The sequence below is a fragment of the Pungitius pungitius genome, chromosome 16 (assembly GCF_949316345.1).
Source record: "Pungitius pungitius chromosome 16, fPunPun2.1, whole genome shotgun sequence".
NCBI classification, from domain to species: Eukaryota; Metazoa; Chordata; class Actinopteri; order Perciformes; family Gasterosteidae; genus Pungitius; species Pungitius pungitius.
In genome coordinates this window covers 16,555,452-16,580,548 of record NC_084915.1, presented here as the reverse complement: position 1 = coordinate 16,580,548, position 25,097 = coordinate 16,555,452, and the positions used below count along the sequence as shown (strand labels likewise).

The 25,097-nt window shown below is 45.3% G+C and overlaps 1 protein-coding gene across 2 annotated transcripts in view; it reads left to right on the top strand.

The window, feature by feature from the left end:
• The window catches only part of sgcd (sarcoglycan, delta (dystrophin-associated glycoprotein)), a 133,030-nt gene that overhangs the window by 993 nt on the left and 106,940 nt on the right, over window positions 1-25,097 (top strand). The window lies entirely within an intron of this gene.

Genomic DNA, 25,097 nt, shown 5'->3' with positions numbered 1-25,097 from the left:
CACAGTCCTTTTGCGCTTCCTTGAATGTAGGAGCTTGTCAACAAGAATCGGACAAACATATTTTACTTTCACAATTCAACCTATTTGTTTTGTTTCCTAAACGTGGCTTCTTAATGACACGCGGAGGTGCCTCACTATACGGCCTCTTCATTTTTGTGTCAGTAGCTTGAAGTGACACATACTCATGAAACTAAAATGATTCGTGATTTGTTTCATAGAAAGCTCTTCCTGCTGTCCACTGTAAATGTTAAACTCAAAATCTGTAACTTCCACCCCCTCGTTTCTTCCGTGGCTTTGTACCACAACTGGAAAAAACTTGGGTGCAGACAAAGATTTTTTTTCCAAAAAGTGTGTTGTCGTTAAGGCACCAACAGAGTCTTACATAATTAGTACAAAATCCTTAATAAGTTGAGAATCAAAAGGAAATATAGTTTGGGAGAATGGTGTTTATGCCTCCAGACAACACAAACACTATCTTGTCTTTTTTTCATAAACGTGCTGTAGCTGTAAGGCAAGATATATATATATATATATATATATATATAATGGTTTAATTGTTTTTTGGGATAAAATTATGCAAAAGAAAATGAGAAAGAGCTTTTAATGTGGAGGGGCTTTTGGGGATTTGCTGTCACTGTTGGAAGCAGCTCCACAAAAGAAAGGGAATTCAACTGTGCTTTCAAATGTTGAAACGTTGTAATTACAGAAACCTGTCAGCAAGCTACACCGCCAGAGCTGTCAGCCGCATGACCAGCTCTGCGGCTTCAAACAACGCCTTCAACGCTTCCTGTCTGCCACGTTCCTTCACATAATGACCTGGCACCCGAATATTCCTCTGGTTAAGGGTCCAATCAGACATGACCACTCACGGCCACACCACAGACGGTGGATTGTTCATATCTGATGAGTTATGTTCCACCTCTGAAATAATCACCGTGTATTGTCCGCGTCAATCACGTTGGCCGCCTTAGCTCGGTGTGCTAGCCCCTTAGCGCTTACACTTATAGAACTACAGCTGTTGAATATATGGTCTAGTACAAAATTCCTTGATTTTTAATTCATTCATACCTCATGATGGAGCTCGCTTTTCCAAAACGCAATACTCGCGATGAAGCTTCATGTAGCCAGAAGCGAACAGATCTGTGTGAGAAAACTGTTCAAATAAAGAAAGGTACGGACAGCAGGACTTCATCCCTCACAGGGAGAGGAGAGATTAAGAGGCAGGAAATCGAGGAAGGAGTCAAATAAGATGGAGGGAAGGCGGAGACGAGATCAGGGGAACTGCAGCTGTTGATCGAGTAGTCAAAGAGTGAAGCAAGGCCACTGTGACCGGCCCTTGGACGAGACAACCAGTCTCCAAAAAAGAGAGATGGGTTTTTGGGTGAGGTGCAGTGATGAATACTGCAGCATGGAGCCGAAGAGGTGTTTCCCTCCACGACTCCCCCCCCCCTGAACCTCAGCAAGCACCAAGGAATGACACACACACACACACTGTCACCATGGTACCTACGTGGACTCCTCATTTACAGCCTCCCGGGGGTGAAGCCTTTGGTCACCGAGGGGAATCTTTTTGTGGAATCTCAGCAGTGTCTTTAACCCTTTTGGGTCGATCGTATTTGGGGAAGATTCTTGGCCTTCTTTCTGCCTTCTGTTATTCCTTTTCTGTATTATGTGGGGGGTTTTTTTCTTCTATTTAGCCCTCAGTATCCCTGCCTCTGCTTCTGTTGCATCCTTCTGCTCCTCCTCAATTTGTTTGTACTCTATATGTATGCATGACTTTATCTGTCTTCATCCGTCTTGTCTCCATTACCAGTCTCCTGTCCAATTAGCCTCTTGAGCAACATCGCCTTCCTTCACAAACAATAAAACAAAGACAACACCAGCTTCTCTAAATTCCACTTTGAATATTCTTTCTCGTTCTTCCTAAGCAGTAAGTAAATCCATGCATGTGTGGGATTGTGCGTGCATCTGTGCACGGATGCTTCCTGGTGGGAGGGGGGGGGGGGGGCAGTAGGAATTGGAGGCTTACTTTCTATCGACTAGTCACCCAGCAACAGTCTCCACTAATTGTCAGGGCCATGCGTGCATTTGATACCTTTTAACTATCCAACAGCACAAAGTCACATAAGCGAAGCCTGAGGCTGGGGGGGGAACAAAAACCGTTCCGTGGATCAGCTTTGAAGTTTTGTACGAGCCGTAACTCGCAGAGTAGCTGCTGCTGGACCAGGATCTGCTCAGAGGAGCTGCACACTGCTGTTTGAAGGAAGGAGGCACTAAACTGTAAACCATCAAAGCTCAACATCACACGAGTATCAGATGATAACTGTCAGCAACCTCTAAGCCCTCTGACGGGGGGGGGGGGACGCCCCACGATGGATTAAATCTAATTGTTCCAACTATTACTTCTCATTCTGTATCTATTGATATTCCCTAACCCGTTTGACATCGTTTACATAATTTATATGTTTCTTGGTCAATATTCCCCTTCAGCACGTATTGGCCGTTCTAATCATCAATTAATGCCATTCACAGGCTTGAGATTGGATGATTATAATTTCATCAAATCAGCTTTTGGTTTAAGCAGCCTGCTAATGACTCAAACCTCACAAAATAGGAATATGTTCATGCAGCTCTATAGTATGTACATTATTATTGGAAAAACAAAACAATGAGAGTCTCGTTCTTATTATGATTCTTATTGTCACCTTATATTATAATAATATATTCAGATTTCAGTGTAAAGATCCCACTATGCAGATGCGAATGGATCGGGATGCGGTTCCAACCGTTTTTTTACCAGCCGTGGCCTCGACCAGTCAGCGGAAGAGACAGAACTGACAATAAAATCCATCACACCGCTTTCCAAAAGTATACCTGCAAAGTCTTTTTTTGTGGACTGTGAAACTTTCTGATTCATCGCAGCACTTTGTGGTGAACCGAGGGTGATAATAACACACCTTTTTATTTCCATATCGCTCATCAGTAACACTAACAAGGGAAGGGGCAGCTTTCAGCACACGAGGGTTAAACATTTAATGCAACTTTAAACCTAATGCACAATATAAATGCGCATCTGCTGCATTGATGGAGGCAGGGTGAAAGGAGGACTGTCTACAGTGGCTGCTGCCATCATCACTACTAATGCAGGGGAAGCAAATGCATGAAAAGGGACTTTCATTTAACTCACATCAGCACCACAACCTGCATACTGTAATCCGAAAACTGAAGATGAATGAAAATCAACTAATTGCAAGAAGAAAAAAAAGGAATTTAATGTACGTTGTGTGCTGACAGATGGTTCTTTAAAGGATCTTCCTTTAGTCCTTTAGGCGTGCATCCCCTCGAATCTCTAAATCTCTAAATCCGTGGTGTCAGGGCCACAGAAAAGGACAGGCGGGAGAAGAAAAGCAAGCCCCTCCCACCCCCTGTCTCCTCCATTAATTGCTTTATCTCCCCCATACCTCCCAGCGATGCTGACAGCCCGCGTTAGCAACCCGCAACTGATTTCACTTAAGAGTTTGAGTCCTTGTTGGAATTGGTTTGTCTCGCAGGGAGGAGCACAAAGGGCCACCTGAAGGTTAGGGAACGGACAGCCGGTGCCGGCAGAGGGACGGACGGCCCGACGGGCTCCTGATCACCTGAGCGGAGCAAATAGATTCCATATAATGAGCGCTGTGACATGAACACACACACCTGGGGGGGGGGGGGGGGGGGGGAAGACGTGGGGAATCTCTAATGCGGGATGATCGCCTCCGGGGCCCAAACCCGTTGACGCGTGTGGCTTAGTGTCCGGGAAACGGGGAGAAACCACTCGCCTTTGAAAAAGGCGGAACCTGTTATCGGAGCAGTTGACGGTTTAAGTGGAAAATAGATGAACTTTGGTTCTGTGGATTTTCTTCAGGGGAGGAAGGGGCTGTGTTTTCAACCCCTGCTCGTTTCTAATATCAGGCCGATTGTTCTCCTGAATACGGAATAGAACTGCAGCTTGCAAAGAGAAGGCGACGACCCCCTTCCTTCACCCACAGAGGGGTGGTTGCTGTGAAGTTCTGTTCTGGTTAAGTCGTGCGTCGGCGGCGTGATGAAATGAACGATGGCGCGGGGAGGGGCCCCGCTTGCATCGGTGAGTTAATATCACGCGTCGCGCGTACAATAACTGCAAATATGTTTCTGCATTTGTGTGAACTGGCGTCCCGCCGGGTCAGCACACCTGCACCGGTGTTGATGATTCACAAGCACAGCTCCGCGGAGACGTTTGACAGCTGCTGATGCCGCCGAAAGTCGACTTTCATCCACATTTCATTAGGATCCCTGCAGGAGAAACGTGTTTCTTTGTTCCAAGTTTAATGATGCACGATTGTCACCGTGTCAACTTTGCTCACTCGGGAAATCCGTAATCCGCAACCCAAAGATCCTTTGAATAACTCGGAAAAGTTCAGCACAAGCAGGAAAAAAGTCACAACTCCTCTCTCTTCCATCTTGGTCCATCTTTATTGGAGTTAACGGAAAAGAAAAAACAGAAAAAAATGGATGTCAAATAAGTGTATACATTCAACGCAAGGATCGGGTCAGGTGCCCAGAGGGTTGTGGGTTAGGGTTAGGGTTGCGCTGCATGGGCTTGTTAGCGCCTCGTGTCTTTACTCCGTCGTGCACGGCGATGAACGAGATGTATGTCAGAACGCGAGAGCCTTTCCAGCGCAGCGTGGCTAGAAACATGCATTGATTTGTTTGTCAAAGGGGGTGAATAATTCTGATGAGGTATTGATGGACATAAGTCACCCTGGTTAAGGTGCAGCTATGAGTTACTTATGATCGTTGGAGCTTGAAACGAGGCTTTGAAATACGAGCACTTTGCTCACCGGCCCTTTGAACTCATCATTCACTCTGGGATTATATTGACAAGCTCGACAGGAAAACAGTTGCTGAATGCTAACAAAAGGGGCCTGAAAGTTTTTTATTAATTTTTCCAATAGGCGACACTCCATACGCACTACCTTGCAGATTTCGAGGCAATCCAGTGAGATGTGTGATGAGCGTTCCACGAGTGGAAGGCCCGGGTACGGATTCAGAAAACAAGAGGAGAGGGGAGCAGAAGAGCAGTTGGAAAAGGCTGAAATTGAAACTCGAGGGCGACGGTGTTTCACGGCTTCAGAGAAACCAAGAAAGGGAGAAAGAGACGAAGCCCCGGGGCGCAAAGTGTGCAGGACGAATGAGGAGAATCCCATTGGGTCCGTCTTCCAGCAGGAGCCTGGTGTCTCATCGCTGGGGCTACCAATGCCTGGTGGGGCCTCCGGTGATTCTTGTCTCTTCTTACGTATGTTCCCCCCATCCCCCCCCCGCGCAGCTTCGCCGGCCTGATGCCATCGATGCTGACAGGGAGAGTGGACATTATTGTGCAAAAACCTTGCAGCTACCTGTGGTTGCATGTTGAATCGTGAATGTTAATCGGCTGGTTTGCACTCGGGTCCCTACGACGACCCCCCCCGTTCTATCGTGCATGGGATGTGGGTGTGCGTTCGGGCCTCGTGCGTCTCCCTGTGTGTGTGTGTGCCTGGCGCTCTGGCGAGGTCGCGTCCGGTGGCGATGACATGAAAGAGGGAAGCGCTGCCAGCTTTCGAGAGGAGACTTCTTCGCCCCACCCCCCCCCCCCCCCCCGAGCCGCCGCAGAGGAAATGAAACGAGTCAGGATGTGAAAACGTATTCATTATTTGATTTGCATCTCCTGACACTGGTCACTAAATCGCACGGTGAAACCCGGCCGAGCGTCAGGGCCCCCTGGCGCATGTGCAAAATACACCGTGGCGTATCATTTGAATGCAGACATTCAGCTTGTGTCCAAAGCTCCGGCTGAATATATTGTCAATATCTCTATTGTCTAAATCGAGGCTTAGGGATATGTTTTCGTTTTGTCCAATGAGCTTTACAGCATCATATTGCGCCGTGTTTACCGAACGTGCTTTTGGTTCTGAATGTGCTCTTTGGAAGCGTATCTGCGTTTAGATGTTTGTTTATATTGACGGAAGAATTAGCCGAAACCGCCGGGCACGGGAGCTCATATCGACTGCAGGACTGATTTTCTTTAACGTCCGATTTCGCTTCGTTGGTCGAGGAAGGCGATCGAAAACATCCACCAACCCATCGGCGTTCAGTTTGATGGTTTTAGTGACACAAAAAAGGGAAAACTCCGCCCAGCCCGGCTCACCAGGTCTGACCCTTCCAACTTTTGAAGGTGTTGGTTTGGTCGATCGGGAGCAAAGTCAGAATCTTCTTTTGGATGCAGCCTAAAAGAAGATTTAGAAAATAAAAACAATAGGAAGCGTAAAAAGCAGGACGTTTAATTGTTCGGATGGAGGCTCTGAAAGCTCATGCTCGGGAATCGAGAAGAATGAGCTGAAGAGTTTTTGCTAATGTTCCATTTTAGCACTGCAAGCATTTGGGAAACGACCCAAGAGAGAGCGCACGAGCCGCACTCCTGTGTGCCAGGATGGAAATGATATTTGCAGTAGCATGTTCCGGGAGTGCTGCACTGAATAATACATTTCAAATGAAGGAGTGATAATGAGACATTATAGAAATCTAGATGTTTTAACTCCATCCGTGTTACCCAACTCCAAGCAGCAAAATATGAAATTGCTGGTGAGTTTTTTTTCTCCACTATATTATAACAGTCTGCCCTGAGTTTAACTTCCTTCATCCATTATCCACATCTGTATTTTCTAAGAGTTGCTTATGCAGAAAAACCTTCAGTTCCACTATGCATTCCTCAACAGATGTTTGCCTCCCTCACCCCCCCCCCCCCCCCCCCCTCCCCGCCGTCACGTTCCTGCTCCATCGCATTCGTTGCTACTCAGTCTTCTTATAATTAAACCACGTGTGATTGTACTTCCCCTCGCTGACCAAAGCAAGCAGATCGAATGGCTCATTTCGAGGAAGGAAGGGCCCCGTCGAAAACGAAGCGTCCCGTCCCGCACACATCATCATTTCATACCCATCTGTGGCGAAGAAGATCTATTTTTTTTTCCCCCGGACCGAAGGTGGCTAATGGTTTGTTTGTTAGTCGCTCCAGTAGCTGAAGGGGAATACAGTATTTACTTGGTGCGCTGAGCGACGAAGTGCTCACTCAAAAAGTGAAGCCCCCAAGGTCTGACAAACGCTGATGAATAAAAGCAGATGGGTTTGCGTATGATGCGCCGCGGTGAAACAATTACATGGCGGGCACAAATATACCTCAGGATAGTTTGGCGAAGCTTTTTGTGTATTTAAATTCCTGCTGTGCGGCAGATACACACGTTTGGTATTTGTCAACACTTTTGCACTTTTGCGTTCCTTCCCACTGTTTTCTAGTTGCTTTAAACTGCACTGTACAACAAAGAAGGCACTTATTCTTGATCAAACAGCCTCAGTGGGGGTTTTCCACCGCAGCATAATTTATACCACGGGGATTTGTGCAGCCAACGCTCTTTATTTTACATTTAGTGCTGCACGACCAGCGTTGTGTTCGTGAAATCCGAACACGGCGTCGCACACCTTTGCTGCAGAATCATCATTTCACACAACGGTTATTAAGTCGAAGACGAATACGTCACAGCAGTAAACCAGAGGACGGGACGCCTGCGGCTGCCAGAGTGCGGCCTTGTTAAAATGTAAATATGTCACCGTCAGTTGATATTCGGTCCCTGCTGTGAAGAGCCTGCTGCTGATTTCACACAGCGGTCCCAAGGCAGGTCCGATACATCACGTCGGGCTCTTATTCTGTGGTAGCTTCCTGTCACATGGCTTCAGACACATCAGGGTCGGGGGGGGGGGGGGGGGGGGGGGGGGAAGGTCCGGCAGGGTTTCTCCATCCTTGCGTCATTGAATCTTTCACTTCTGCACAAATAAAAATGCCCCAAATCCCGTGTTTTTTTCGTTCGTGGCTAATTTCTTCTCTTCCATTGTCATTAGACGGCTGCCTTTGTTCCATTGTAACCAGCGGAGGCGCCGTTAGTGTTCACTAACTGGGTCCCATTTTGTGTGTGGGAGCGTGTTTCTAATAATAGACTTAAATCAGTTTCCCCGTTGCCTTTATTGTGGAGGAATAATATGCATGCCAATAATGTAAGTCATTACATTTTAGGGTGAAGAGTTAGGATCATGATTTTAGTAAATCTACATGTATGTTTTCTTAATGTAAATAAGTGGATTTGCAAACAGGTCAAATTGTTTTGTCTATTGAAACCCCAAAATAAAGTTCTGAAAAGAGATGCGGACTAAGTGCCTTATACTTGGATTCCTTCAAATGACACCCAACAATTATCCAACAATTATCTTAATTTATTCAGCACTATCTTACATAAAACCACAAAGAATGGAAGCACGTAGCAGATTTAAAACAGCTTGAAAACAAAATAGCAGCATCTTTCTTTAGTTACAGCCAATAACTGAAAGCGCCGCAGTGTTCGAGGCTCCTTTTGTGAGCTTCATCTCACCTTCTCCGGGGGGAGGGGTGGGGGGGAGAATCGCTCCTCCAGATGGGTTGATCCATCCCACCTCTCCGCCACAGCGAGCAGAATGAAGCAGAAGTGCTCAAGAAGAGCCCTTATTAAAACACTCCAGTAGTCATTTCCTCCTCTAATGGCCTCTTGCCTGCGGCCATAACACCAGCGACTGCGTGCCGCCCCTTCTGACCTGCACAGGTGCTCCAGTTGTACTCTCTTGCCAAAAACAAAAAAAGGCGGGGGGGGGGGCAGCTAATTTTGACTCCAGGCTCTTGCTTTCAATTTTTTACGACGGGAAATTAAAAGACTGAGGGAGGGAAATAAAGTCTTGGATTCTAATTAAGGGAGTTGTGTGCGTCCCAGGGAGAGATGATTATCGGGAATGAAAGCTTTTAACAAGCATGGCATAAGGTAATCTACCACCGTCACCCACCACATCCCAACCCCCCCCCATCTGGAAAACAATGCAGGCGGTAAATGATGCCCCGGGCATGTCAGATTGATTGGCTGGAATTCAGTAGTGGCACAAATCAAAGTGGGAGCCGGGACTGTCGGGGGCCACCGCGCGAGATCTAATAGACACTTAACACACTTGGAATAATGGTGTGTGTGTGTGTGTGTGTGTGTGTGTGTGATTCTACTGTCACTCCTGGCTCTCATCTGCCCCTCTGCTTTCACATCTTCTAAAGTGACTGCTCTGTCTCCTCTGATTGGGAGAGGAATGTTTCGTGTGTGTGTCTCAACGTGAGAGTGAACTCGCTTTCCTTTTTTTTTGCAAGAATAAACATAACGACAAAATCGGTTAATTCCAGACGTCATTATTTTAACGTCGAGGCTCAACAGCCCACCTCTGTGGAGCAGGGAGTCGGTGATGTGTCCCCTTCCAGTCAGCATCAGACGCATGATGGAGTTTGAAATTGCTACTAGTTGGTTGTTCACATCTCGATGAAATGAATTACTGAAAATCACAATTTCTGGAATGAATTGGGATACAATGTGGATTGGGCCAAGTTGTAAAAATGGGTCTGACGGGTATCATCAAGGTAAATGTTTCACTATCATCATGCTTTTTGAATTGTGTCCCGGCCATGTGACAAAAACAGCATCACAAGGATAAAGGCACCATGATTAGGGCAATAAAACCTTTTTTTCTGTAAGAGCAAACAGATGACTTTCTTAATTCTATTTATGTGCAACCATATACACAAGGCACTAAAAAAAGAGGGCGCCATGTGTTGGTTTCCAAGCATTTGCAGATATCTGACCATCTATTTCATTCTCACTGCGGTCTTTCGTGCAACCGGCAGGTGCTTGGATTATCGTGCAGCACCGCGACGAAGGTTACGAATACATCCGTTACTGCACATTAAAGGGTTATATAACGCTATTAAAGGCGTGCAGGATTTTCTTTAAAGGCGGAGTTGTCAAACAGAGTGGGATTATGACGTGGGCATCGGTCCGCTCTGTTAGCCACTTTGAGCCGCTTCCTTTGGGTGATGCGTGTGAACGGGAATTAGACTGTTCATGCTCTCAGGCTGGAGCCCAGAAATAGATTTTGCAAAGTGCGATGGTGTGTGGAGAACTGACCAAACGTGAGCGAACGCCATCGGTCATTCACATCCGAGGTCTCTTGCAGTTTCCTCCATGTATAGATGCACATTTTTGGTATTTGTGGCAGTGGTGCCCATGTGTTTCTGTACAGTAAATAGGAGCAAAAAGAAGTGTGTGGGGGCGGGGGGGGGCTTTTTGCCGAGCTGTCTCGCTTCCCCAGTTATGTCACCACATATGAGAGACGATGACCCTCCTCTATCCGGCTCCCCTCTTCCACCTCTATCACTCTGTCTTCATCTCCCATTTCCCGTCTCCGCATCACTGGCTTAAAAAAAAAAAAAAAAAAGATAACAGAAAGTGTTAAACCATCTGCAGCACATTTAAAGTAACAGAACCCCGGCCTGGTTGGCTTCACTTCAGCCCCCCCCCCCCCCCCCGTCCTCGAACCCGGTGAGCAGTCTGCCTTCAGCGGCGACGTGAACGCAGGCGACACCAAAGCTGTGCGAGCGTGTCTGCAGCTGTTTGAAGAACCGAAAATGGCAAAAAGCTTAAGTAAAAAACGGGTTCGGAGCCTTCTAGCCGCCAGAAGGAAAAGTGTTTCTGAACCTGCCCGTTAAGTTGGGTCTCTGTTTGGATTTCTGTTTGTTGGGGACGAGTCGGCAGAGCAGTAAAACAGTCTTTAATGTTAAAATCTCCGCGTGGAATACCACAACCTGCTCCAACTCGGTCCAATTGTCTCTGTCTCCACACACTCGTGTGTCGGATGCCGAAGCTGCGCTTTCCCCCCCCCCCATGTGATGAAGGCTTCGGTTGTGTATCATTACAACACTTCTTAATCCCACTTTAGTTCACTTTGAATCCCTCAAAGGCAACATGTCATCCATTAAAGCCTTTAAGAGTAAGAGAGTCTTTTAGTCAGCCTCCTGTCCCTCTTGGGAGGCTTTATGTAGGCCACCACTAGGTCTCCGTGAGTGTGTGTGTGTGTGTGTGTGTGTGTGTGTGTGTGTGTGTGTGCGTGGCAGCGTTTGTTTTTAGGGCGCGGCTACCTACCACTAATGTGTTTACAGACTCTTTACGGAGCCGACACGGCCTTCAGAAAACTACTCACCCGTTTGTAAGCAGCTGTCTGCAAAGGTGGGGAGGCTGCCATGTTCTGTCTTCACTCCTCTCCTTTGTGCAACGCTCCTGGCAGGTGCTGCGTACTCGTGATACCTGGTTACTTTTGGCGCTCCCGACCCCCTAAAACGGCGAATGAGGGCGCAGTATTTGTCTTTAATCAAATGTATTTATAATAGATTGAGTCATATTAAAATGCAAACAGTTGTGGTACTTTCATCCATTATCGCCCCCCCCCCCAGGTGACCCCCCCCCCCCCCCCCCCCCCCCGGTATCGATTGGTTTGGAATGCGCCAGGCTTGGGTTTGGTCGCGCGTGACGTTTCGGTCTCCACGGCACGGCGCTCGCAAATGTTTGGATCGATGAACTTGTTAATAGTACAAGGGGAAAGTAATATTTCTGTGCCGCGGAGCGCTTTGTTTGTCGTTTTAAGCGGCTGAGGCTGACCGTGATGCTCACGGCCCGATGGAGCGAGGGACCGTCATCCCTCCGCTGAACGTTACCTGGTGAGGAACCAAAAGACGGCATGCAGCGGGGCATCTGGCGACCATCAGCTGTTTCCCTGTGACCAAAAGTAGTAAGTTTAATCAGCATATGTACAAGTAAAAGTCACTATCAGTGTAGCCAAGACTGGACTAAGACTAAATTACCATGGATGCAATGTAAATAGACGACTCTTTTCTTATTCGTCAGTGGCCACAGGCCTCCCATTGGCGACAGAAGGCATTACAATGACCGATATGACCCCCCCCCCCCTCCTGGGAAAAACAAATTACAATTAATAGGGAGAAATGAGAGTTTCCACAAAACCTCAGACCGCATATTTTACAATCACATTATATCATTTGCACTGTGAGTTTTCAGCCATGATGTAGAGGAAGCCTTTTTTGTTTCTCTCTGCAGATTCAGTGATCGTACGGTGACGAGATAAATATTCACTTTATGGTCATTAGCCAGCCAGAAAAGTGCACCTTTGCTGCTGGTGCTCTGGCACCTTTCCCAATTGTTTTGAAAAAGATAGCATGGCCCTGCTGGTATCATTTGAAACTCTGTAAATGCGCACTGCTATTAGCAAAGCCTCGATGGAGACATAGAGCTCCGTTGATTATACTACACATCCGACAAATAATCCCTGCACACCGGCTGTATTTATATGTGTAAATAATTCAATACGTATTATAGTTATTATGTATTGTTTCATTTTCTTCACTTGAGCATTTACATTTTTTTTTTCTTCCATGATTTCCAAAGAATTCACAGCCAATGAAATTCTGCTTGTTGTTGAGGCAAAAAAAAAAGAGTAAAAGACGGCTCCAGCTTAATTACTGAGTTCATTTCACTGGGGCATTGTTCGCCTGCACAGTGCGGAGGAAAGGCAGATGGCTGGACTTGAAATACATGAACACACACGCGCGCAAGCATGCACACCTCAAGTGCACCGCATTCACATCCACACAGAACACAAACACACACACACACACACAGGCACGCGCGGTACAGATGCTGCAAACAGGGTAATTAGAAGCCAGTCGTTCTTCTCACACGGTCGGACTCACCTTTACAGCCTCGTGATCCTTCTGCTTCTTTTTTTTTCTTTCTGAGAGACACACAGAGCGGAAAAAAAGCGCAGCCAAAGCAGGTAAGGGTTGAGTTATGTGACACACGAGGAAGGATCAGGGAAATGATGAATGAGGACGAAAGGTAAGGAAAGGAGGAAAAAAAGGAATCACCTTGCGAAACATTTCACTGTCAAAGGTTCCTCAGGTTCACCCAGTCTGCCTCTCTCTTCAGATAATTGGGAGGCAGCGTCTGTGTGCACAGAGCCAGCGGGAGACAGAAAACATATTTTGGAAGGACTTGACAGGTTAGATGTAAAAAAAAAAATAAAAAAAAAGAGCTAAATGCTGCCAGGAGAAAGAGGAGGGCTGCAGAGCGTGAGGCCCGGTACCTACGGGTAAATACATGCATGTTGTTTAATGAACATGCACACTAGTGTGGGACACACTGTGTGTGTGTGTGTGTGTGTCCCTTGTTTGCACCGTCTCCGTAGCGTCCTTGCAAGAATGAGACCGTCAGACTGCCGTTAAAGGTCACAGTGTAATTATGCGCGGTAACTTGCTCGGATGAAGACGCACCAGAAGAAGAACACAGGGAGCATTTGTCAGGTGCTCCGTGGCATTCGATGCTGCAGCGGTAAAAAAATCAATGTTTTGTGTACGGGGGTTTTGCGGTGGATCAAAGGTTGGAGAAGCCATTCGGATCCTCTCGGATTCGGATTCGTGACAATAATTCAAAGCAACTCCCAAAAAGTCAGTGTAAATGGTCTAATTCTAAATAATATGAATAAAACGAATGAATAATTTTGATAAGTACATGCTTTTATGGAAAAGATTTTCCTGGCATAAGTAGTTTCAATCAAGTTTCATAAGCTTGGATGGATAATTGGATTTAGTGTTAGGAAGATGAACATGTTTTTCTCTCTTTTTTTATCCCTCATCAAATTTTGCCTGACAACGTTTGAACACATTCTGACAATGTTGTCATTTTCCGTTCATAAACTGAGCTGAACGCTCCGTTACCAGCAGAACCGTGGGAGGAGCTGGTTCACTGCAGCGTGCGTGGATTGAATGGACGGATGAATCCCATTGTGTCAGTGGGGTGCAGAGCTGTACACAGTCAGTGCCGTCCACCTTGTTTTAATGACATTGTTTGACATTGACTTTGGCTCTAGAACCCCATGTTTTATTCATTTGGCCTGAAATAACCCAACCTGACATGAAGCACATACTGCTGTTGGGGAGTGGGGGGGGGGGGGGGGGTGTCTTTGCTCCCTAATAACGCCGGCCTTTGGCCATCTGCATTAATCTTCGGCGGCCCCGCCGGCTCCTCCCGCCTGGTCGCAGCGGTCCGGCCTCCAGAGCTCTCCGGGAGGTAACGATTCCGCCGCTCGGCGTGGACCCGGATAAAATGAGAATTACGACCTTGTTTAATGGTGGCTCTCTTGTTTAAAGAGAGCCTGAGATATAGCACGGTGCCCCCTCCCCCCCCCCCCCCCCCACCCCGTCCACTCAGGGTTCTCACGGCTTTCCTCTGGTTGTCGGTGAGATGACGATGACACGTGCAGACAAGTGCTGGAGGGCCGTAAATGCAGTTTGAAAAAGAGTGAGCTTTGCAGATTGGTGTAATAGTTATAGATATGACCTACGATGATATATTTTTCTGTCCAATCAAACATGAAATAAAAAAAGAAGGTTTAATTAACTGTGTTGTCAAACGTCTGTAAAACGTATTGCTTGTATTAAAAAAGGAATCCTACCTGTGAGAGTCAAACAGGGAAAATGCATCAGGGAATTACGCGTTTTGTTAAATCACCTGTTTTTTATCCATTTCTGTGGAGGCGCACGCTGCCACCGATTTCTATTCCTGATGAGAGAATTTCGGCCATCCTCTCTACTTAACACACATCACCAGCTACTTCCCAATGCAGCTCAGCACTGCGCCCCTGATTAAAGAAACAAAGAAAGCGCTGTGTGATTTATACACTGCCACCCCAGCGCTGCCCATCAAGGGCATCTCTGATCTCACTATAAATAATCAATCATTTTGGCTAATGACCCCACACGATCCCCTTCCGACGAGGTGGAGCTTCCACTTGGCAGTAACCCGCCAACCCCCCCCCCCCCCCCCCCCTTTCCCCGCAGAGTCAACGAGCAAATCCGCCATTAGCGGCGCCCGACACCTCCTCCCCCAGCCTCCCCCCGATGGACCGAAGGACCCGGCTCTCCTCTGCTGTGACAGAAAACACTCTGTCTAAACACCCAGAGCTGTCCGCCCGTCCGTCTTCCCAGAAGGCCGAGCTGCAGAGGTTTTTTTTTTTTTCCTATCAAAGGTGCTGCGCTCGATAAGACGGCGGCAGGCGAAGATTGCGAGAGCGAATCGACTCGCCCCCCCCCCGAGTCAAGAGACGATTGTCAAAGCCGTCGTGTAGAGACCTCGCGAGCAGCTTGGTGTCTGCATGGACATGTGTTTGTCCAGCATGGAGCTTCTTATTTAGAGTGTTTCTACCCCAATCTAGAGTGAACATGCTGAAAAAAGATTAATAAAGATTAATAAAGCAAAAATATCATGGTGGTGACCAAACACCAGAAGATGAATCCAGTTGGATGGAAATGTTTCTTTGAATGTTGATTGCAAACACGTTTCTTCTGCTCAGAGGTCAAAGCTTTCAAACCCCTCAGCATGAATGTTGATTTCATGCTCATTTTGGTGTCTGAAGTTGTGTTTTTCAGTTCAGGGGTATGATGAAAAACAGGTCTGTTTTTGGTGTTGACCTTGACTGAACATAATAATTAAAAGGGCCACAGACGTTTCTCGTGGGTGTTTGGAGTCTGGCATACTTTAGTGTTTCTGGATGAACAAACTATGTTGGATTTGTCTTTGTAGATTGTCGGCTTGGCCTCTGCCTGGAGGTGAAACAAGCAACAAAAACATGCTTTAAGACGCCGTCTGGCCAGACCGTGTGATTTTGTGTGTTTTTTTTTCATCATCGGTACTGGAAAGAAATTATAATGCAGGGTCACAGTCGTGAAAAAATAATTTCAGATTCAACGCGGCAAAGTGTAGATATGCAGAGCTCTGTCTCTGAGGTTCAAAGGAGGGTTGTTTTCCGATAGCTTTATTTTGCTCTCACCCATTGGGAATGATAAATATGCTTGTTTTACAAAATCCAATAGCCAAATTTGAATACATAATAATTTATTGCGCTACAAAGCTGTAGATCTGCTCCAGTAGCTAGGGAGGGGTTTGATTGAAACTATATTTTAGAATTTAAAAGAGACACTCACGGCATTAAAATTCAGAATCTATATGAATCATCATTTGTAAAAACTGCTGAGGTGAATCACAACGAAAAACAAAATAACACACCAGAATGATTTGATTGGATTTATCTCCTCACAGTTTTCGCAATGTTGCTTATAAATCAAATATGTATTTGCTTTGTGATCATCTCCCTCTCTAGAAGATCAATTTGATTGCATTTGGCTTTTTTTGTTTTTTATTACATTTTTTTTGGAGAAACAATACATAAATCCTAAATAAAATGGCATCCATCCTCACAGCAGCGTACCATCTCTACCAGAAGACCCGTCATGTCCTCTGGCTGACACAGGATTCACACAAGGGGCGGACATGTTTGTCTAGTTTGAATGCAGGAGAGACCACGCCAGACAGCTTCCTTCCTCCTCTTGCTCTGCCCTCCATCTTTCCTCCCCCCCCCCCGACTCGCTGATGAACTGTATCCTCCGAGTGAACCCGGTTTAATGTGTGCAGAAGCGCCATTAAAATGAGCATTCTTCCCAAGCAGGTAGAACGCGGCCTCTGCTTGCCATCATCCTTGACCGCCTCCTCACAAACTCCCGGTCGGGAGACTCGCCTGCTCCGCTTCTTCCCACCGACTCGCTGAGTGCAGACGTGGGCCCATTTGCAGACGTGTCTTCCAAACAAAATGATTCATATTAGCGTTCGGTAAACACATCGGCTTGAACTTGAATTAGGAGCCTCATAAATCATTCATGAGCAGAAAATTGTTGTAGGCATTTTACAATTGCCTCAGTTAACATGTTAAGGAATATTTTAATATATCCAGACAGCCTGTTTTCTCTTAAAATAAAACGTTACTTTTAATTAACTGTATGGTTGAATTAAGGGAAGGAAACATTTTAAAGTGTTCAGAGTGCCCTCAAAACAAAAATATATATTGGTGCAGCAAAGAAGGCATAAATATATCAAGTTTTGTGAAAAACAAAGAGAAAGTAAATAAAGGCTAAAATAAACGCTTTTATTCTGAAGGCGGCGCTGCGAGTTAAAAAGGAAATAGAAATGTGCGCGAGAAGACGTTGAAAACAAAGTAGAAGAATTATAACGGTTTACACAGTGAAGGAAATGTTACCCCCCCACCCCCTGAAGAGGCACAAGGTTGGTTAATGTTTTAATAATTGTAACAACTAACTGCTGTAATAACTGTTTTTGTGTGTGTTTTTTAAGTAACACGAGTAACGCCCAGCTATATGGTATGGCGGTGCTAACGGCTAGGAGATGCTAACACAAGATGGCTGTTTTGTGCTAACGTCATATACGCAGCTCTTACGTTGTTTGTGGGATTTAAATTGAATTCTGGAATCATCGGTCAAGTGTTTGGATTGGATTACAGGCTTTATAAACAGTTGGTATTAGTTTGCAGTTTCAGCATAGTGTCTTCTTTTATTCAAGGAATATGACTCTGTGTACCCCAACCATTTTATGGGCAGTCCACATACTATATAATAGTTACATGTAGTGATGTTAGAAATCACAGTAAAATAACTTGCCTTTGACGTGGAAGAAGAGTTCCTAATGGTTTGATTTATCCAAATGAGGTTCAGTCAAGATGTGCAACATCCTGCAGCAAACAATCACTTCATTTAAATGTCATGATTTTTACACTATAGCCACAAACCAACCCACAAGCAAAGTTAATTCAAACATCCGAGTAATAGTACATTAAACAGGAGCGAAGTTTTATGTTTTCACTGTTGTTTCTTTTAATCTGCACAAGGCGCGCCGCTTCATGCTGTCAGTCTTTGGGTCTCGGCTACGCAAGATGTGACGCTGAGGGTTTACAACCCCGACAATAACAAAGTCAACTCGAGTCCAGCAATGGCACGAAACAGAATGGACAGACAGACAGGCAGGCAGACAGACAGACAGACGGGCTGATAGAATGACCCCGTGGTCACCAGCCCACGGTGCCTCCGTTGTCGCCATGGCATTGAAAGCTTGTTGTATATCAAGTAACACCACTGTTGCGAGGAGCTGGAGGCGAGAGGCTGAGGGGGACGAGCTGGTATTTGCCTGGATGTGTGCTGGTCTGTCGATTTTAAAACACACCTCCTATCATGTACTATTATGTTGTATGTCACCAGCATACGAGGCATATTAACTAGTGCTTTTAAGAGGGTGACGACCCAGACCCCAACTCACAATTATAGTGTTGTTCCTGGACATGGCGTACAGCGGATGTGTGACAACACTATACGGTCCATGAGTGTGACTGCTGGCTGCTCTATCTATTCTACTGCTCTGATGGATTGACTCATTGAAATGATCTGGAAGAACATATGTAGTCACTCCGCAATGATGTAGCTTCGGTACATCGACTTTACACGGCCGCGTCTAGTAATTAAGGTCCCTGCAGGACAGATGAATTATCAAATTACTTTCAAATATCGGCCCCGTTGCTCTGGGTCTCCATTTCTTCTCAGCGGCGTTGCAAAGGTGACCTGTAAGAACCCTCGGCGGCTAAGACTTTCCGTCTCAAAGCGCTAGACGGCCCTCGGCGGCAAAAACAGTGAGCGGCATTAGATTCGGCATCCGTTGCAGCCTCTGCCACCTGTCCCACTCTGTCAGTGTCAGAGCACATGTCATGAGCGGGCCAAAAGCCATCGGCTGGATATAGCCACTGGCTCGCAGAAGGGTCCCTTCACGGGTCATTACTTACCAGAATAGCGGACTGTTTACGAAGCCATTACTGCAAGCGCTCTGGGTTTTGTGGGGTTTTTGGTGGTCTGTTTTATACAAGCGGCCGAGTGTTGGGTAATTATATCTCGTCCCCGGGAATCGTGTATGAGAACAGTGTCCAGGTGGAGGGAGTGAGGGCCTAGGGGCGTGGACTCCGATGCAATGATGACCCACCAACAATAAAGCCTGAGAGGACTTTTTAAAATGCCCTTTATTTTTCATAAATTGCAATTAAGGTCATCTTAAATTTTTGTATTTAAAAAAAAAATGAAACTAATAATAATTTGACCAATAACGAGACAAGATATTTGAACCACCGGTTGGGAACCAATCTGGACTTCATTCAAATACTTCCCAAAATTCCCATTTTGACCTGCTCCTCATAGTGGGCTCATATATGACCTGCGGATTAGGACAATTGTAAATGAGTAATTTAGATTTTGCCATAATAATCCCATCAGGGCTGCTAAATTGAAGCCCTATCAGAAATCCATAAAGACAATTCAATTGTATTTGACACCGTCAGCAGTGGAAATAATGGACCTGCTGGAGCAAAGGGAAGGGAAAAATAACGAGTGCTGTTGAGGCCGTTTCACCCGAGGGGTCCTACTGTCACTGAAATGAAGAAGAAATGGCTCCCCATGAAAATCCTCTCTCCTGAACAAGTTGTTCGTGTCAAGTTCTCCCACATCAGTCGTACAAACCACTAGCGACGTATCTCTTTGAATATGTCAAAGGTATGTATGGTCACGATGGACAAAAACCTCAATGGCATCATACGTTCCCTTCATTCATGCAATTGCATTTCTTTTCCAAACATGCCCCAGTGTTGACGTATAAAAACATGAAAAGCCTCTCTGATTGATTACATTTTTCCCCTGAGAATCATTCATCTGGAAGATCAAGACTGCTTCTCAGTATCAAAAGCAGTGCCCTTCTTCCCAGCATCTTTTTACTAACTTCAACACAGGGTCCCTTGAGACCGGGTCACTTCAACATCCCTCATCTTCCTCCGAATGAAGACATTCATCTTTTCGCTAATGCATCAATAAAATCGCTCGTATAATTGGACACTCCAGTAAATTTCGATTAAAGATGTCCAACACTACAGCACCCGATGGCCGTCTGAAAGGAAAGCCTATGTCATAAACTTGTTATACAACCCCCGGGATGAAATATGAATTCCATTATCCTTGCTTATTCCCGTCCTCAAACTCAGAGGCAGTGTGTAAAATAATAAGTTCTTAAAGGTAAGATAAAGGCTGTGTTCAGTAATTTATCGAAAATGCTAATATTTTCACAGGGGGAAAAGAGGAAAAAAAGGCAGAATAATTTAATACACTTCAACTCTATTACATCTCGGTCTAATGATAAGGGGGAGTTATCATCTGCGGCCGGCCTTTTGAATGCTAAGTAGTGTCATTTTCTTTATCTTTGGCTTTTCCATTTGGAGCTCTGCGTAAACACAAAGGTGGTAAAGACTTTGTGGACCCTTGTCATTTAAAATGTTTTCATTTAAACTTTTTGCATTGTGTAACTTTGAGAGAGTAAATTTATTCTCTAGAAACTACGTTTCTGCATGTGCTGTGATGTACTACAGAAAGTGTGTTTATGCTGTCACCTCTTGAAGTGTAAGTTGAGAGAGTATTTTTTTAACTCCCTTTGCAAAGCAAAATATATTCATGACAACTTGTGCGCTTTCATGTCGAACAAGGAGTGAAAGCCTCTTTCTCATTAGAAACCCTCCTTCTGAATTAGTCACTTTCCTGAGTTCTCTCGGAAATGACTAATGCCGGCATTTCTACGCAGTCTATCAGTCTTTGTTGGCACTGTTTAATCTCGGCTTTCCCTCGGTGCATCTGTGCTCTTCAATCATTATAAAGTGAGAGAGAGAAACCGTGAAAAAAAAAAAGTTATCTTTGGGATTGATGGAGTGGCGTTTCTTTGTTCACAGCCACTCGCTGCTTTCACTTGTTCTACTGTCCTTTCATCACATCATCATGAATGTGCATCGTCTTCCTCCTGAGCAGAAGCTTTGGCACTTCCTTCGACTGCAACAAAGAACATTGGTGTTGTCTGTGATAAGCAAGGGGTGACGCACAACACTGTGTGGTGAGGTGATTGTTCAGATAGAACTCGTTCAACAGGAAGCTCTGGAAATCATTAGTTTAAAACAGGATGTTTTTGAAACTCAAAACCGGTCATTTCGCGGACTGGTCTTGGAGGATAAACCAAATAACCGGCTGACTGGGGGGTATAGTAGTTGTTGTTGTGGACCGACCAACAGACGGGCCGGAGGAGGGGTTGAGGGGGCAAGTTGCACGCTCTTTGTCCGCTGTGGGCAATTGTAAATGTTTAAAAAAAAAAAAAAACACGCTTGACGAGGGCGCGTAATTAGGAGAGAATCTGGTCAATTTTCAAAAAAAAAATTCCCCCCAAAAAGTATTCATTTTTGTGGTGCGGCCCGGTACCAAATGGCCCCACGCACCGGTACCGGTTTTTCAGCCCAGTGGTTGGGGACCTCTGCCACAGAGAGCCAAAATAAACCAGACCCCCCCCTCCCTCCCCAAAAGAAAAAACTTCTGACATTTTGTAATTTAAAATGTAAATGCCATCACACTTGAATGAATACCCAAACACGATCAGGACCTTATTTTTAATACTTCCCTTCCGCCTGGGCTGGAGAGAGACTGGTACAGGGACATTTGGATAATAGTCACTATTGCTGTGCAAGAGGAGACGTAGCTGCTGAGAAAACCTAATGTTGCAAGAAAAAGCATCCACCCTTTCTTAAAATGTGAATTCAAGCCCATAAACGCAGATGCTATGTTCATGACTAGCCCAGTTTAGATGCTGTTTTGTCGATAAAATCCTATTATTCCCAAAGGAGCCGGTAGAACCGCTCGCACATAACTTTTGGAAAGAGAACGTGAAACCCAAAATGCTCTGTGTTTTCACCGTTGCTACACTGTTGCTCAACTCCCAGGAGCTGATTGAATCTGTTTGTGCTCTTCTATTGCCGGAAGGGACTGAGGCAATGAACCGGCAACTGGTGGTTTGAAAGACTAGAGTTTTGTGTAACAATGTGTCTACCGTGGTCTATTTTGCAGCATTCTGACAAGTAATAGGTTTCAGTCGCTGCTGCTGCTTTTTTAATGGACGGCACAAAACGTGCACGAGAGACTGAAATCTGAGCGGCTTTTACTAATATCCACAGCTCTGGGCTGCAGACATTCAGAGGTAAATCACAATTTACCTTCTAGATCCTCTGCCTATGTGTCACATGAAAGATAATCCAATATTCCTCCAAGACAGCTCCCACAAATGGCTCAATATGCAACTCCCCTTCATTTTGTTTCCATGAATAGAGCAGTTTAAATGACCCGAGTCTAACTTTAAACAAAATAACTAGGTGTGGTCAGATGAGCTCCATGTACCGTGGATTTCTTTCTCGCTCTCTTTCTGAGGCAAATTTCACACTGGTAGAGGCTATAAATGAAATATGTTCCACACCCATCTGTCCACCCCTGGAACTTGAAAGTCCTCCTTGGGGCTGTGAGGTATGGCCAAAAATGTATATCACGGTATTTAGAAAGATATTGACTGTCTTGGTATATGATGGTATTGGTTTTGGGAGTGAGGGCCAACTCGCTCGGAACTGGCCGGCAAGTTAGCTTGCTAGCGTGTTAGCTAGTTAGCTTGTTGTGGCTGCTAGTGTTGCCACCAGAGAAAATACCAGCGTCTCAACCATCTTTGCAATAAATTGTTTTCTAACTTTTGTCGGATTTTCCAAAACCAGAAACCCTCCAAACAGTATACCACCGAGCCCTAGTCTTGCATTGGTTACCTGTTTTTTCTGATGTTGCAGTGTTGTGGTTTCTAAAATACTTACTGCTGGGACCTACATAAGCTTATTACATTATTTTTCTGAAAATGCTTCTTTCTCACTGCAAATTAAAGACGATTCCCTCTGGCTCCTGATAACATAAATGAGCAAAACATTGTTTCTCCTGTGACCTGAACCAAAGTCAAGCACTTGCAGTTTCCTTAATTACCGGTTTCCAAAATAAAGGGTTCATTGTGCTCATTCCCAGAGTGTTAAATACCGAAGCTTTGTCCCACCCCTCAGCGGATACTTCAAACAATAAGGCTCCGTTTGGCACCTTTATCTAACTTGAGTTATTATATACAAATACGCAATGAACCGCTTCTGGATGAGCTCAGTAATCCCTGCAAAAATGAAACTCTCAATCTATTTGGGCTGTCATTTATTTATTTTGCTGTGTTCATATTTCTCTGGCTCACATGCCTGTCGTAGGTGGATCTGCTTTAATCCTCTGTGGAGGCTTGTATTTTTGGTTTGATCTCTTGGGGAATGCTTTGGGCCTAGTGAGATACGCTTGTAGAAGCAGCGGGTTTTTTGTTCTGTTTTTTTTTTTTCTCGGGGGAAATATTGCAGCTCACCTCTCAGGAAGAATGCAGATAAAAATAAAAATAAATTCGTAAAGCATCTGCGGCTCCGTGGATACCTCCACATCCCCCCGTAAGATCACGACTAGTTGCAATCGTGTGTCTTTGTTGGCGTTTCTTTTTCTTGATTTCTGAGTCCGGCCCGCCATCCCACACCGCAACCCTCCGGTTGTTTGTTGCTGTTGTGATCCCACTCCCGATATATAACGATGCCACCGGATACACTCTGCCCGGCCGCAGCCGGCACGTCATGATGCAGAATTAATGACTCCGTGGTGTGGCGAGCGGGTTTCTCCCGGGACGTTTTATTTTCCAACACTGAGAACTCCGTGCCACAGTGTGTATTCACCAACCCGCGTGGTCGTTTGTCTCCAAGCCTCAGCTACACTTGAGCTCAGTCACCACACCCCTGCGGCTTCTCACCGGTTTGGTTAGAATAAATCCAAACATTCTACTGATTACACTCATTTCACATTGTTTATTGAATCTTGGCTATTTATTTTACGACAGCAGTTGTCATTCCAGCGGCTACCTATCTTAATCCTGGAGTTAGTCCCCTCTTCCACTACGACATCTCAATGCCACATTCTGTTAGGAAACTTGATTCTTGATTTGATTCCTGAGACAACACAAGCGTTCCTTACGTTTTTTTGTTTTGTTTTGACATTAATCCTGAAGAAGATGGTGCATCCTAAGTTCAAACTTGAAATGGCTTGTAGAGCATCTCTTACATGCTGCACTCAGTGCTTGTAGTGGGGCTTATGTGTTGGCACTTTAGTTCTGAAACGTGTCTGCCAGCAGCCATTCTGGCAGTGGGCGGTTAGTACCTTTTATCCCTTACATGGCCTAATCCAATTCTGTTTTATTCCAAGTGAAACGGCATAAACAGAATTGGACTCTTGATTATTTGTCATCTGCCCACACCTCCCTTACCTGCTTTGTATGATCTGGAGGTGGAAGATGAGAAAGTAGATGTTGGATCTCAACCACACTCACTGTTCTTTTTAGCAATTTGGCATGCAAAAGCACATCTCTGAAGAAGGACACCTTGCACAAGACGCTACACCCAACAACAGTCTTTTTTTTTAATAAGAAAGGAGCCTTTAATGCAGGATGAGTCATCAAAGATTTAGGATAATTTCACAATTATAGAAAGGATAATTGACACCTAAGTGCTATGACAGGTCCACTAAACGTGGATAACTAAACATTAACCCATCCTAAAACAGTTGCTCTGCAATGAGTCCCGTCTTTATGCTTTAAATGCTTTAAATCGTCGTCACACAAGCCTCTTGCAGAAACCCACTCTTTTTTTAGGTCCAGCTTGGAAATCATCAGCATCTTATCTATAAAAATGATTTGTGCACTAGTGCACATATCGACTCTCCATCCTCCTGTTCAGTGATCATGACTGTGGCCACGCTAACAGTTGTGTACATCTGACCAGCTCTCGCCACCGATATCCGCTGATCAATGAGAGTGCTTCGTGGGCTTTGGCGCCCTGAGCTCATTTCCCGCTGAACTTTACGATTGATGCTCACAGTCGTGACAGCGGCCCGGCCTCCGCCTGAGCAGCTGCGGGCCTTATAGATTTATCTCTCTTCAGAGAGGCAGAGAGAGGAAGGTTGTGAATAACCCGCAGCAACTGGAGGTTTTTTTTACTGCATTTCTTTTGTTTTCGGTTTTGAAGTCGGGGGGGGGGGTGAGGAAACAAAAGAAAGAAAAAAAAACGTTGTAGACTTACTTTTCTAGAGATTCAGTGAAATACAAAACGTTTTTTTTTTTTTTTTAAGAAATAAAGGTTTAGATTTACTGGACCGAGACGATATATTTTTAAATACGTGCACAGTACAACCGGGGATGGACTCTAAAAGGTTTAAAAGGCACTTTCCGGTCTTCTCGACCTTAGATTGCCACTTTGAAAATAAA